The 13,791-nt window shown below is 44.2% G+C and overlaps 1 protein-coding gene across 2 annotated transcripts in view; it reads left to right on the forward strand.

Moving 5' to 3' along the window:
* CLIC6 (chloride intracellular channel 6) overlaps window positions 1-13,791 on the forward strand; it is an 83,442-nt gene that overhangs the window by 17,175 nt on the left and 52,476 nt on the right. Inside the window, exon 1 of one of the 2 annotated variants that reach the window (XM_073668375.1) lies at window positions 1,033-1,189. The exons of the other annotated variant lie outside the window; for it this stretch is intronic. The gene's annotated coding sequence lies outside the window, so the exon portion shown is untranslated. Of the gene's footprint in view, window positions 1-1,032; window positions 1,190-13,791 lie in introns of those variants that run through there. 2 annotated transcript variants of the gene reach the window in all.

A 13,791-nucleotide genomic window follows, 5' to 3' on the forward strand; every position in this document is an offset into this window, starting at 1 on the left:
GATGTGCACATTACTACAAGATGGGGAGCAGGATGGGCACATTACTACAAGATGGGGACCAAGATGGGGGACATTACAACAAGATGCGGACATGGATAGGGACATTACCATGAGATGGGGAAACTACTACAAGATGGGGACATTACATTGTAAAAACTACATAGCCCATAAAATGAATGCCATGTAAAAGAATAAAATAAAGCCAAAAATGTTAAAAATTTCATATCATCCTGCAAAGAATGCGGCCCTTCAAATTCACATTTTTACTATGTGCGGCCCATATACTTAGCCGAGTTTGAGACCCCTGGTCTAAATAGTGTTGAGATACATGTTCTATTTTATTGCTGCTGCAGAGTGTTTGTAAGTCCTTCATCTCGCTCAGTGCTTTTGCGAAAATGTTACAAAGCTCCTGGTTCTGACAGCTCCCTCTGCTCTCACCTTTCCTTCCCTTAGTGTTCTAGATAGCAACAGGGAGGGGATTATGCAGTGTGGAGAGAGGGGAAAGTATCTACAGCCTCAGGGAGGGCAGAGAGGGCCCTCTTTTCTCCCCGCACTGCATAATCACCTCCCTGTTGCTATCTATAACACTAAGAGAAGGAAAGGGGAGAGCAGAGGGAGCTGTCAGAACCATAAGCTTTGTAACATTTTTGCAAAAGCACTGAGCAAGATGAAGGACTTGCAAACAAGCAGTATAAAAGGAGGAGAGCCTATGAAGAAGAAATTCCTGCAGAAAAGAAGCTGCACTAATACATGAGCTAAGTAAGTCAGTAGGACGCACACAGAGCTTACATCCTGCCTATATTACTGGGACAAGTAAACAATGGTGCAGCGGTCTCAGGGAGCGCCAAAGGAATACTGGACAATTTAATAGATGGCAACCGACTTTTATTCTTCCTCCAATACCGCTGCACCATTGTTTACTTGTGAAATATCTCCATACGGAGCCAAAGCGGCAGGAGCAGCTGGGCATATTTGGATGTGTGAGGACCTGCGGTTATCCAGCCACCGGGTTAAACTACTGAGGACCTGCGGTGACGTGGTATCTGGTCCAGCAGGATCGTGTGACCACTTGAGGAGCACGGAGTTGCGAGGCAAACACCGACAGGACGGTACTACAAATAGAGGTGACCCGGAGCCTCATTAATCACACGCTTAATCTTGGTTGTGTAGACGTACACAACCATCACAGGTGAGTGTACTGGCACTTTTTAAATTATTTAAATAGCCCTGTGAGTCTACACATGCGCCCTTTCTTTTCTTTTCGCATATATTACTGGGACAGACACTCCCACAAGAGAAAAATCTGAGATGATTGGGAAGTGCTTTTACACAACCAGAGCACTTAAAGGGGATATCCGGTTAAAACAAGTTATAACTAACAGATTCTCCTCCTGCAGATCTGGTTTCCTTGCATGGCTGGTACCATTAGTGGGGTCACAACAATGACTGAGTTGGTGTAACTTTTCCTTTTCTGTGACACTTGTGGGTCCTGTATAGCACTGCAGCTGAGCACAATTTCTATAGGCACTATATGTATGGATACTGTGTGGCACGAACTATTCATCTGGACACATTTTAATTGGGTCTATGGAAATTTTATATCAATATGAAAAAAATCTAATTATGGAGATGCGGACTGGAAAATTAGGAATTTCTATAACAAGGTCAAAGATTAGACTTGAATTCATCAGGTGGTTGATATGGGTTTTATTATTCTATCCAATATTTTACCTCTGTGGGATTTATGACATTTCTGATCATTTTGATAAATTTTCATAGATTCTTAGGTTGAAGGTAGACTTAAATCCAAACTATAGATTAACATGTAGATCCAGAGGAAGGCAAAAACCCCATGAGGCAGACACTAATAGCTCCATATTAAGGGAAAAATTCCTTCCCGACTCCACATACGGCAATCAGACTAGTTCCCTGGATCAACGCCCTATCAAGGAATCTAATATCCATAACCTGTAATATTATATTTATCAAGAAAGGCATCCGGGAGGTCCTTGAACTTCTGTAGTAAATCAAGTTACAACATCATATGGCAGAGAGTACCATAGTCTCTCTGCTCTTGCATTAGAGAATCAATAATCTCACTGCTCGTAGAGTAGAGAATCCATAGCTTTACTGCTCTTACAGTAAAGAATCCATAGTCTCACTGCTCTTACAGTAAAGAATCCATAGTCTCACTGCTCTTACAGTAAAGAATCCATAGTCTCACTGCTCGTACTATAAAGAATTGATAGTCTCACTGCTCTTACAGTAGAGAATCCATAGTCTCACTGCTCATAAAGTAGAGAATCTATAGCCTCACTGCTCTTACAGTAAATAATCTATAGTCTCACTGCTCTTACATTAGAGAATCCATCTTGTCACTGCTCGTATAGTAGAGAATCCATAGTCTCACTGTTTTTACATTAGAGAATCCATAGTTTCACTGCTCTTACAGTAAATAATCCATAGTCTCACTGCTCTTACATTAGAGAATCCATAGTCTCACTGCTCATATAGTAGAGAATTCATAGTCTCACTGCTCTTACAGTAAACAATCCATAGTCTCACTGCTCTTACATTAGAGAATCCATAATCTCACTGCTCTTACATTAGAGCATCCATAGTCTCACTGTTTTTACATGAGAGAATCCATAGTCTCACTGCTCTTACAGTAAATAATCCATAGTCTCACTGCTCTTACATTGGAGAATCCATAGTCTCACTGCTCGTATAGTAGAGAATCCATAGTCTCACTGCTCTTACATTAGAGAATCCATAGTCTCACTGCTCTTACATTAGAGAATCCATAGTCTCACTGCTCTTACATTAGAGAATCCATAGTCTCACTGCTCATATAGTAGAGAATCCATAGTCTCATTGCTCTTACATTAGAGCATCCATAGTCTTACTGCTTGTTGGGTAGAGAATCCATAGTCTCACTGCTCTTACAGTAAATAATCCATAGTCTCACTGCTCTTACATTAGAGCATCCATAGTCTCACTGCTTGTTGAGTAGAGAATCCATAGTCTCACTGCTCTTACAGTAAATAATCCATAGTCTCACTGCTCTTACATTGGAGAATCCATAGTCTCACTGCTTGTATAGTAGAGAATCCATAGTCTCACTGCTCTTACAGTAAATAATCCATAGTCTCACTGCTCTTACATTGGAGAATCCATAGTCTCACTGCTCGTATATTAGAGAATCCATAGTCTCACTGCTCTTACAGTAAATAATCCATAGTTTCACTGCTCTTACATTGGAGAATCCATAGTCTCACTGCTCGTATAGTAGATAATCCATAGTATCACTGCTCTTACAGTAGAGAATCCATAATCTCACAACTCTTATAGTAAAGAATTCATAGTCCACCCATTCCCTTAATAACCTTGGTTGCAGTTCTCTGCACCCGCTGTCGTTCAGCTGTGTCCTTCTTACTGTATACACTGGAGACCAAAACTGTACACAGTATCTAAGTGCGGTCACACAGGTGACCTCTATAGAGGCAAAACTATGTTCTTGCCATGAGCATCTTTGCCTCTTTTAATGCATCCCATTATTTTATTAGCCTTGGCAGCAGCTGACTGGTACTGGTCACTATAGTTGAGTTTGTCATCCACCCATACGCCAAAGTCTTTTTGAGTGACACTTTTACACAATGTTTTACAATGTATTACATCATTTTATTTCCTCTGCCCAAGTGCATGACCTTACATTTATCTATATTAAACTTCAATTGCTGTTTCTCAGGCCAAGCCTCCAACTTACATAAATCCTTTTGTGGTATTAAATTATCCTCCTCTTTTTAATATCTTGCAGAGTTTAATATCATCTACAAATATTGAAATTCTACTCTGTATGCCCCCTACAGCATCATTAATAAATGTTTAAAAGAAGAGGGCCCAATACTGACTCCCCTACCCCTACCCCACTGTTAACTGTGAACCAATGCAAGTATGTTCCGATAATAACCACCTCAAAGATGTTTCCCACCACAGCCAAGGTTAAACTTGGTCTGTCTATCACTGTATTAATTCCTGCAGTTCTCGGGGGTGTACGCAGTCCTGGCTCATGGATTTATGTACATTAGTGATTTTGAGGTGACGCTGTACGTCCTGCTGCGTGTCATTTAATAGAGAATTTCTAATATCCCTGATCGTGTCGTCTGTTATAGGATTTCCCCTTTAAGGATTTTTGTCTAATCCAAAAAAACCAAAAACTGAAAAAAGAATTTCCAAATTCCCTCACTATAATTAGATCAGTGATGAAGAGGATCGTGAAAACATTTATATCACAGCTTATACTTGTCCCAAAAGATGAAAAATGTTCTCACTGTTCAGAAAGTGAACGCCTTCCAGTTATTGCCAGAAATAGCTCCAGGGTCTTGTGAAGCGAATATATATGTGATGTGCCGAACGAGCCGCAGCCACAAATTACAGACCAGGAGAACTTTCATAGTCTACAGAAGCTGCTAATGGGCTTTTTGGGGTCTTTTGGTCTGTTTCTATTTCCTCTGTTTGGCTTGGACCCATCACAGTGAAGTTGCGTGCCCACAATCAGGAATACCAGCATTCTGGACACAACATATTTTTGCTGCGTCCAAAACACTGCGTTGTATGGTACAAGTACAGTGGATGGGATTAATAAAAACCCCATGCCTGCCCTGCTTCTTTTTTACACTACGTAAAATCACCTGCGGTGCGGGTTTCCGAGCCGCAGCATGTCAATTTTTCTTGCGGAGACGCTGAGTCTTATGTGCGGAATTTCCTCATAGACTTGCATTAGATGCGGTAAATCTACAGTTTACAAAAAGCACATGCATTGTAAGTCCATTTACGCAGGTGTTTCAGCCTGGTATAACATAACAAATAAACAATTAATTAAAAATAGGTCATGAGGTCCCCCCTATTTTTGATAACCAGCCAAGGTAAAACAGACTCCTGTGGGTTTATATTATCAGGCTGGGAAAGTCCCTGGTTATTGGGCACTTCCCAGCCTAAAAATACAAGCCCGCAGCGGCCCTAAAAGTGACTCTTCCTGATTGCCCTGGTGCGGTGGCAATCGGGGTAATGGTAGTTGGGGTTGATGAAAGCTGTGATTTGTCAAAAATCACAGCTGCCATCAACCCCTGATGTTAGTAATGGAGAGGTTTTTTTGAAAAAAAAAAAATCCCGTAATGCACCGAATCTGATGTAGTCCAGAAATGGATACCTAAAAAACATAAAAAAGCAAAAATAAAAACAAGAGACAGCCCCTCGTTCAATTTATTATCAAAAATGTTGCCACACAGGTCTGATGTAGTCCACGTTCCGTGAATTTGGCTCCGGCAACTGTAAATAGCAATAAAGTTCCTGCTTTTCACAGGTGCCAGGTAGTGACTACGACGCTCAGAGCCGCCAAGTATCTGTCACGCAAGATGTGGGAAAGACTAAGTGCATCATGAAGGAAAGAGGGTGAGGAAGCCCAAACACTAGGAAAGGGGGGAGTGGAGACCCCTAGGCAGATCTAATATCACCCTGCCTATCCTACCGACCCTATATAGATTCCACATCTATCGCCGAGCAGAACCCTAAACCCTGGATGACCCTAGAGCTTGGCCCTAGATAGGGAGGGGGAGGGGTGAGCATTGGTCAGGCTCCACTACAAACTAAAGGCAACAAGGTAGACAAACAGAGGGGATCAACTTAGCTTGAGCAGACACCAGAGGAGAAACACCCACTGTCCTCCAAGGGCACCAGAGAAGAAGTTAGCTGACTGGTAGTGCTCCAAGCCTGCACAAAGGTTCATCGAAGTATCACTGGCGATTCCCTGGAGCAAACTGAGTGCTTTTAACTCCCGGGCAAGGGTGTGTCAATCAGCAGCAAGAGAGAGGTCGCCACTGGGTCCTAAAGGAATAAGGATTAAGAAGGCGTCTGTAATGCCAAGCGCAGTGACCTTCTACAGCCAGATCCAGAGCGACTGTCTATTACACCTGACACACCCGTGACAGTATCGCTGCGCTCAGCGAGACCCGGAGACGATGATTAACACTGACTTCTTATAGACGCCTCCCCATTATTTACCTGGGCTTTTTGTCAGCTGGCATTATAAGCCCTATTACCCCCTGCCACCACTACAGGGCAGTGGGAAGAGGGAGGCTAAGTGTCAGAATTGGCACATCCTATGGATGCACCATTTCTGGGGCGGCTGAGGGCTGGTGTTTCTAGCCTGGGAGGGGGCCAATATTCATGGCACCCTTCCTGGGCTATTAATATCAGCCCCCAGCTGTCTGCCTAGCCTTTGCTAGCTATTAAAATAGGGGGGACCTCACGTCATTTTTTTTGGGTCCCCCATTTTAATAGCCAGTAAAGGCTAGGTATTCAACTGGGGGCTGATATTAGTAGCCTGGGATGCTCCGTGGGTATTACCCCCTTCCCAGGCTTCAAACATCTGCCCCAGCCGTCTGCTTAACCTCCGCTGGAGACTAAAATTACAGGGAACCCCACGCCAATTTTTTTTTTTATAAATCCTTTATTTTAAAACTAAATGACAAGTACAGTAATCAACACTGTCACTGTACTTCATATATATGTGACTGACATGTTTATATCTATCTAATCTATGTGTGATTCTCTATTCTTTCTATTCTAAATTGTCAGGTACCGATATTATAACTGTATGCGGCTGCTGAATTGCCGGCTTTTTTAAAGAGATGGGTGTGTGAAAATCGGAGGGCACTAGTGTGTTCCGAGTGCCCTGCTATGTTTTTCATGCACCCTCCTATATACCCTGCCTGCCTGTCTGCTTATATATTCCGCCTGCCTGCCTGACATGTTTCATTGAGCACTGTTCCCATCGATTTGGGCAATTTTTGACCTTCTGCAGACCGCAGGGGGGACCGCCAGAAAAATGCTCGAGTTTCCCATAGACTTACATTGGTCTCGTTGTTCGGGTCGAGCACCTGAGTATCACGATGTGCTCGGCCCGAGCTTCGAGCACCCGAGCGTTTTAGTGCTCGCTCATCACTAATATTTAATAAATCACAGCTGTCATCAAACCCAACTACCGTTACCCCGATTGCCACCGCACCAGGGCAATTGGGAAGAGTCGGGCAAAGCACCAGGATTGGAGCATCTCATGTGATGCGTCAATTCTGCGGCGGCGGCGGCGGACTTGTATATTTAGACTAGGAAGGGGCCAATATCCATGGACCTTCCCAGCCTGATCATATCAGCTCTCAGCTGTCTGCTTTACCTTTGCTGGTTATCAAAAATAAGGGGGACCCCACTTCGTTTTTTTCATTTATTTATTTATTAGCTTAATACAAGTGCAGCAAACTGCAAACGCAAAGCACTGATTATATATCTCACGGATATCTATCTATCTATTTATTATCTATCTACCCCGTATCTATCTATATCTTTGCACATCTAATTTAACATACCAAAGAGAGACAAAAAAGCAAGGAAAAATGCAAGTTAGCTGAAGTGCGGGATTCATGCTGAAATTCAATTGCGTGAAAACCTGAACAAACACTGATCGTGGGAACGTACCCTAGTGAGGCTGAAAGACGCAGCAAGGACATCAAATGATTATAAGGCAGCTTAGTTTTCTCTTGCTATAGGAGGATGATGGCCAGAGACACAACATCAGACACCCAGACCCTAATACAAAGCCCACCACCTAGAGATGCAGCATTTCTTAAAATGTTAAAGACATCACAATGCAGAAAGGTGAAACTCGACATTTAAATATAAGGCCAGGTTCAGACAAGGAAAATTGGTGCAGTCACTGTGTACATATATTACATTATTAATCCTGAGTTACATCCTGTATTATACTCCAGAGCTGCACTCACTATTCTGCTGGTGCAGTCACTGTGTGCATACATTACATTACTGATCCTGAGTTACCTCCTGTATTATACTCCAGAGCTGCACTCACTATTCTGCTGGTGCAGTCACTGTGTACATACATTACATTACTGATCCTGAGTTATATCCTGTATTATACTCCAGAGCTGCACTCACTATTCTGCTGGTGCAGTCACTGTGTACATACATTACATTGCTGATCCTGAGTTATATCCTGTATTATACTCCAGAGCTGCACTCACTATTCTGCTGGTGCAGTCACTGTGTACATACATTACATTATTGATCCTGAGTTACCTCCTGTATTATACTCCAGAGCTGCACTCACTATTCTGCTGGTGCAGTCACTGTGTACATACATTACATTATTGATCCTGAGTTACCTCCTGTATTATACTCCAGAGCTGCACTCACTATTCTGCTGGTGCAGTCACTGTGTACATACATTACATTACTGATCCTGCACTGATCCTGAGTTACATCCTGTATTATACTCCAGAGCTGCACCCACTATTCTGCTGGTGCAGCCACTGTGTACATACATTACATTACTGATCCTGTACTGATCCTGAGTTACATCCTGTATTATACTCCAGAGCTGCACTCACTATTCTGCTGGTGCAGTCACTGTGTACACACATTACATTACTGATCCTGTACTGATCCTGAGTTACATCCTGTATTATACGCCAGAGCTGCACTCACTATTCTGCTGGTGCAGTCACTGTGTACATACATTACATTACTGATCCTGCACTGATCCTGAGTTACATCCTGTATTATACTCCAGAGCTGCACTCACTATTCTGCTGGTGCAGTCACTGTGTACATACATTACATTACTGATCCTGTACTGATCCTGAGTTACATCCTGTATTATACTCCAGAGCTGCACTCACTATTCTGCTGGTGCAGTCACTGTGTACACACATTACATTACTGATCCTGTACTGATCCTGAGTTACATCCTGTATTATACTTCAGAGCTGCACTCACTATTCTGCTGGTGGAATTACTGTGTACATACATTACATTACTGATCCTGCACTGATCCTGAGTTACATCCTGTATTATACTCCAGAGCTGCACTCACTATTCTGCTGGTGCAGTCACTGTGTACATACATTACATTACTGATCCTGTACTGATCCTGAGTTACATCCTGTATTATACTCCAGAGCTGCACTCACTATTCTGCTGGTGCAGTCACTGTGTACACACATTACATTACTGATCCTGTACTGATCCTGAGTTACATCCTGTATTATACTTCAGAGCTGCACTCACTATTCTGCTGGTGGAATTACTGTGTACATACATTACATTACTTATCCTGTACTGATCCTGAGTTACATCCTGTATTATACTCCAGAGCTGCACTCACTATTCTGCTGGTGCAGTCACTGTGTACATACATTACATTACTGATCCTGTACTGATCCTGAGTTACATCCTGTATTATATTCCAGAGCTGCACTCACTATTCTGCTGGTGCAGTCACTGTGTACATACATTATATTACTGATCCTGTACTGATCCTGAGTTACATCCTGTATTATACTCCAGAGCTGCACTCACTATTCTGCTGGTGCAGTCACTGTGTACACACATTACATTACTGATCCTGTACTGATCCCGAGTTACATCCTGTATTATACTTCAGAGCTGCACTCACTATTCTGCTGGTGGAATTACTGTGTACATACATTACATTACTTATCCTGTACTGATCCTGAGTTACCTCCTGTATTATACTCCAGAGCTGCACTCACTATTCTGCTGGTGGAATTACTGTGTACATACATTACATTACTTATCCTGTACTGATCCTGAGTTACCTCCTGTATTATACTCCAGAGCTGCACTCACTATTCTGCTGGTGCAGTCACTGTGTACATACATTACATTACTGATCCTGTACTGATCCTGAGTTACATCCTGTATTATACTCCAGAGCTGCACTCACTATTCTGCTGGTGCAGTCACTGTGTACATGCATTACATTACTGATCCTGAGTTACATCCTGTATTATACTCCAGAGCTGCACTCACTATTCTGCTGGTGCAGTCACTGTGTACGTGCATTACATTACTGATCCTGAGTTACATCCTGTATTATACTCCAGAGCTGCACTCACTATTCTGCTGGTGCAGTCACTGTGTACATACATTACATTACTGATCCTGTACTGATCCTGAGTTACCTCCTGTATTATACTCCAGAGCTGCACTCACTATTCTGCTGGTGCAGTCACTGTGTACATACATTACATTACTGATCCTGAGTTACATCCTGTATTATACTCCAGAGCTGCATTCACTATTCTGCTGGTGGAGTCACTGTGTACATACATTACATTACTGATCCAGAGTTACATCCTGTATTATACTCCAGAGCTGCACTCACTATTCTGCTGATGGAGTCACTGTGTACATACATTACATTACTGATCCTGAGTTACCTCCTGTATTATACTCCAGAGCTGCACTCACTATTCTGCTGGTGCAGTCACTGTGTACATACATTACATTACTGATCCTGTACTGATCCTGAGTTACATCCTGTATTATACTCCAGAGCTGCACTCACTATTCTGCTGGTGCAGTCACTGTGTACATACATTACATTACTGATCCTGAGTTACATCCTGTATTATACTCCAGAGCTGCACTCACTATTCTGCTGATGGAGTCACTGTGTACATACATTACATTACTGATCCTGAGTTACCTCCTGTATTATACTCCAGAGCTGCACTTACTATTCTGCTGGTGCAGTCACTGTGTACATACATTACATTACTGATCCTGAGTTACATCCTGTATTGTACTCCAGAGCTGCACTCACTATTCTGCTGGTGCAGTCACTGTGTACATACATTACATTACTGATCCTGAGTTACATCCTGTATTATACTCCAGAGCTGCACTCACTATTCTGCTGGTGGAGTCACTGTGTACATACATTACATTACTTATCCTGTACTGATCCTGAGTTACATCCTGTATTATACTCCAGAGCTGCACTCACTATTCTGCTGGTGCAGTCACTGTGTACATACATTACATTACTGATCCTGAGTTACGTCCTGTATTATACTCCAGAGCTGCACTCACTATTCTGCTGGTGCAGTCACTGTGTACATACATTACATTACTGATCCTGAGTTACATCCTGTATTATACTCCAGAGCTGCACTCACTATTCTGCTGGTGCAGTCACTGTGTACATACATTACATTACTGATCCTGAGTTACATCCTGTATTATACTCCAGAGCTGCACTCACTATTCTGCTGGTGGAGTCACTGTGTACATACATTACATTACTGATCCTGAGTTACCTCCTGTATTATACTCCAGAGCTGCACTCACTATTCTGCTGGTGCAGTCACTGTGTACATACATTACATTACTGATCCTGTACTGATCCTGAGTTACCTCCTGTCAGGGCCGGCGTCAGCACCCGGCGCACCCGGGCAAGTGCCGGGGCCCTGAGCAGGCAGGGGGGCCCACTGGCGGTCGCCGACCTTGCTGGGCTATGGGCGGAGGAGAGTGGTGTCAGCGCCCGCCCTTCTCCGCCGCTTGCTCAGGGCCCCGGCAGCCAGATACTTACCTCTCCCCGTGCCTCCGCAGATCCGCCGTCTTCCTGCCCTGCACTCCCTGTGACATCTCAGGTCAGAGGGTGCAGTGACGTCTTTCCACCGCGCGCTCCCCTGAGCCGTCACAGGGAGCGCAGAGCGGGAAGATGCCGGCGACGCTGGAGTCCGGACCCGAGCAGCTGCAGCAGGTGAGGAGGAGGGAGGTGAGTATTTGATTTTTTTTTTTTTTAATGTATGGAGGCATGGGGCATAATATGGGAAGGGGGGTGACATCCTGCATGGGGCATAATATGGGGGGGTGACATCCTGCATGGGGCATAATATGGGGCGGTGACATCCTGCATGGGGCATTATAAAGAGAGAGGGGGGGGTGACATCCTGCATGGGGCATTATATAGAGAGGGGGGGTGACATCCTGCATGGGGCATTATAAAGAGGGGGGGGTACATCCTGCATGGGGCATTATAAAGAGGAGGAGTGACAGCCTGCATGGGGCATTATAAGGGGGGAGGGGACAGCCTGCATGGGGAATTAGAAGGGGGGGACAGCCTGCATAGTGCATTATGTGGGGGGAACAGCCTGCATGGAGCATTATAAGGTGGGGGACAGCCTGTATGGGGCATTATGTGATGGGTAACAGCCTGCATGGAGCATTATAAGGGGGGGGACAACCTGTATGGGGCATTATGTGGGGGGTAACAGCCTGCATGCAGCATTATATGGGGGCCAGTATCCTGTATGGAACGTTATAAGGGGACCAGTATCCTGTATGGAGCGTTATATGGGGGCCAGTATCCTGTATGGAGCTTTATAAGGGGACCAGTATCCTGTATGGAGCGTTATATGGGGGCCAGTATCCTGTATGGAGCTTTATAAGGGGACCAGTATCCTGTATGGAGCCTTATATGGGGGCCAGTATTCTGTATGGAGCCTTATATTGGGGCCAGTATTCCATATGGAGCCTTATATGGAGGCCAGTATTCCGTATGGAGCCTTATATGGGGCCAGTATTCTGTATGGAGCCTTATATGGGGGCCAGTTTTCCGTATGGAGCCTTATATGGGGGCCAGTATTCCGTATGGAGCCTTATATGGGGGCTAGTATTCCGTATGGAGCCTTATATGGGGGCCAGTATTCCGTATGGGGCCTTATATGGGGGCCAGTATTCCGTATGGGGCCTTATATGGGGGCCAGTATTCCGTATGGGCCCTTATATGGGGGCCAGTATTCCCTATGGGGCCTTATATGGGGGCCAGTATTCCCTATGGGGCCTTATATGGGGGCCAGTATTCCGTATGGAGCCTTATATGGGGGCCAGTATTCCGTATGGGGCCTTATATGGGGGCCAGTATTCCGTATGGGGCCTTATATGGGGGCCAGTATTCTGTATGGGGCCTTATATGGGGGCCAGTATTCTGTGGGAGCGATTCGCCGGTTTCTAAGCTATTGTGGAATTTACAATAGATATCGCTCATGTAATGTAAGAAGTGAAATCTTTGCATTGTACTAAATATATATATATTTGTCTGCGGTATCTGTGCATCATGAATCGTGGTATGTATTAAAGGGGCCCACTGAGACTCTTTCGCCCAGGGCCCAGAAAAACCTGGAGCCGGCCCTGCCTCCTGTATTATACCCCAGAGCTGCACTCACTATTCTGCTGGTGGAGTCACTGTGTACATACATTACATTACTGATCCGGAGTTACATCCTGTATTATACTCCAGAGCTGCACTCACTATTCTGCTGGTGGAGTCACTGTGTACATGCATTACATTACTGATCCTGAGTTACCTCCTGTATTATACTCCAGAGCTGCACTCATTATTCTGCTGGTGCAGTCACTGTGTACATACATTACATTACTGATCCTGTACTGATCCTGAGTTACCTCCTGTATTATACTCCAGAGCTGCACTCACTATTCTGCTGGTGCAGTCACTGTGTACGTACATTACATTACTGATCCTGAGTTACATCCTGTATTATACTCCAGAGCTGCACTCACTATTCTGCTGGTGCAGTCACTGTGTACGTACATTACATTACTGATCCTGAGTTACCTCCTGTATTATACTCCAGAGCTGCACTCACTATTCTGCTGGTGCAGTCACTGTGTACGTACATTACATTACTGATCCTGAGTTACATCCTGTATTATACCCCAGAGCTGCACTCACTATTCTGCTGGTGCAGTCACTGTGCACATACATTACATTACTGATCCTGAGGAATACCACTATATTATTGTGCAGAGGTGGACGGCCGGCTCGTGTCCTTATAGTCGGGGCTGGTTCTGCCTCATTGTTTCCTGCCGTCACCTCCTATGATGTAACAG

The sequence above is a fragment of the Phyllobates terribilis genome, unplaced genomic scaffold, assembly GCF_046119375.1.
Source record: "Phyllobates terribilis strain yellow unplaced genomic scaffold, ASM4611937v1 Scaffold_2__4_contigs__length_985480577, whole genome shotgun sequence".
In the NCBI taxonomy this organism is placed as follows: Eukaryota; Metazoa; Chordata; class Amphibia; order Anura; family Dendrobatidae; genus Phyllobates; species Phyllobates terribilis.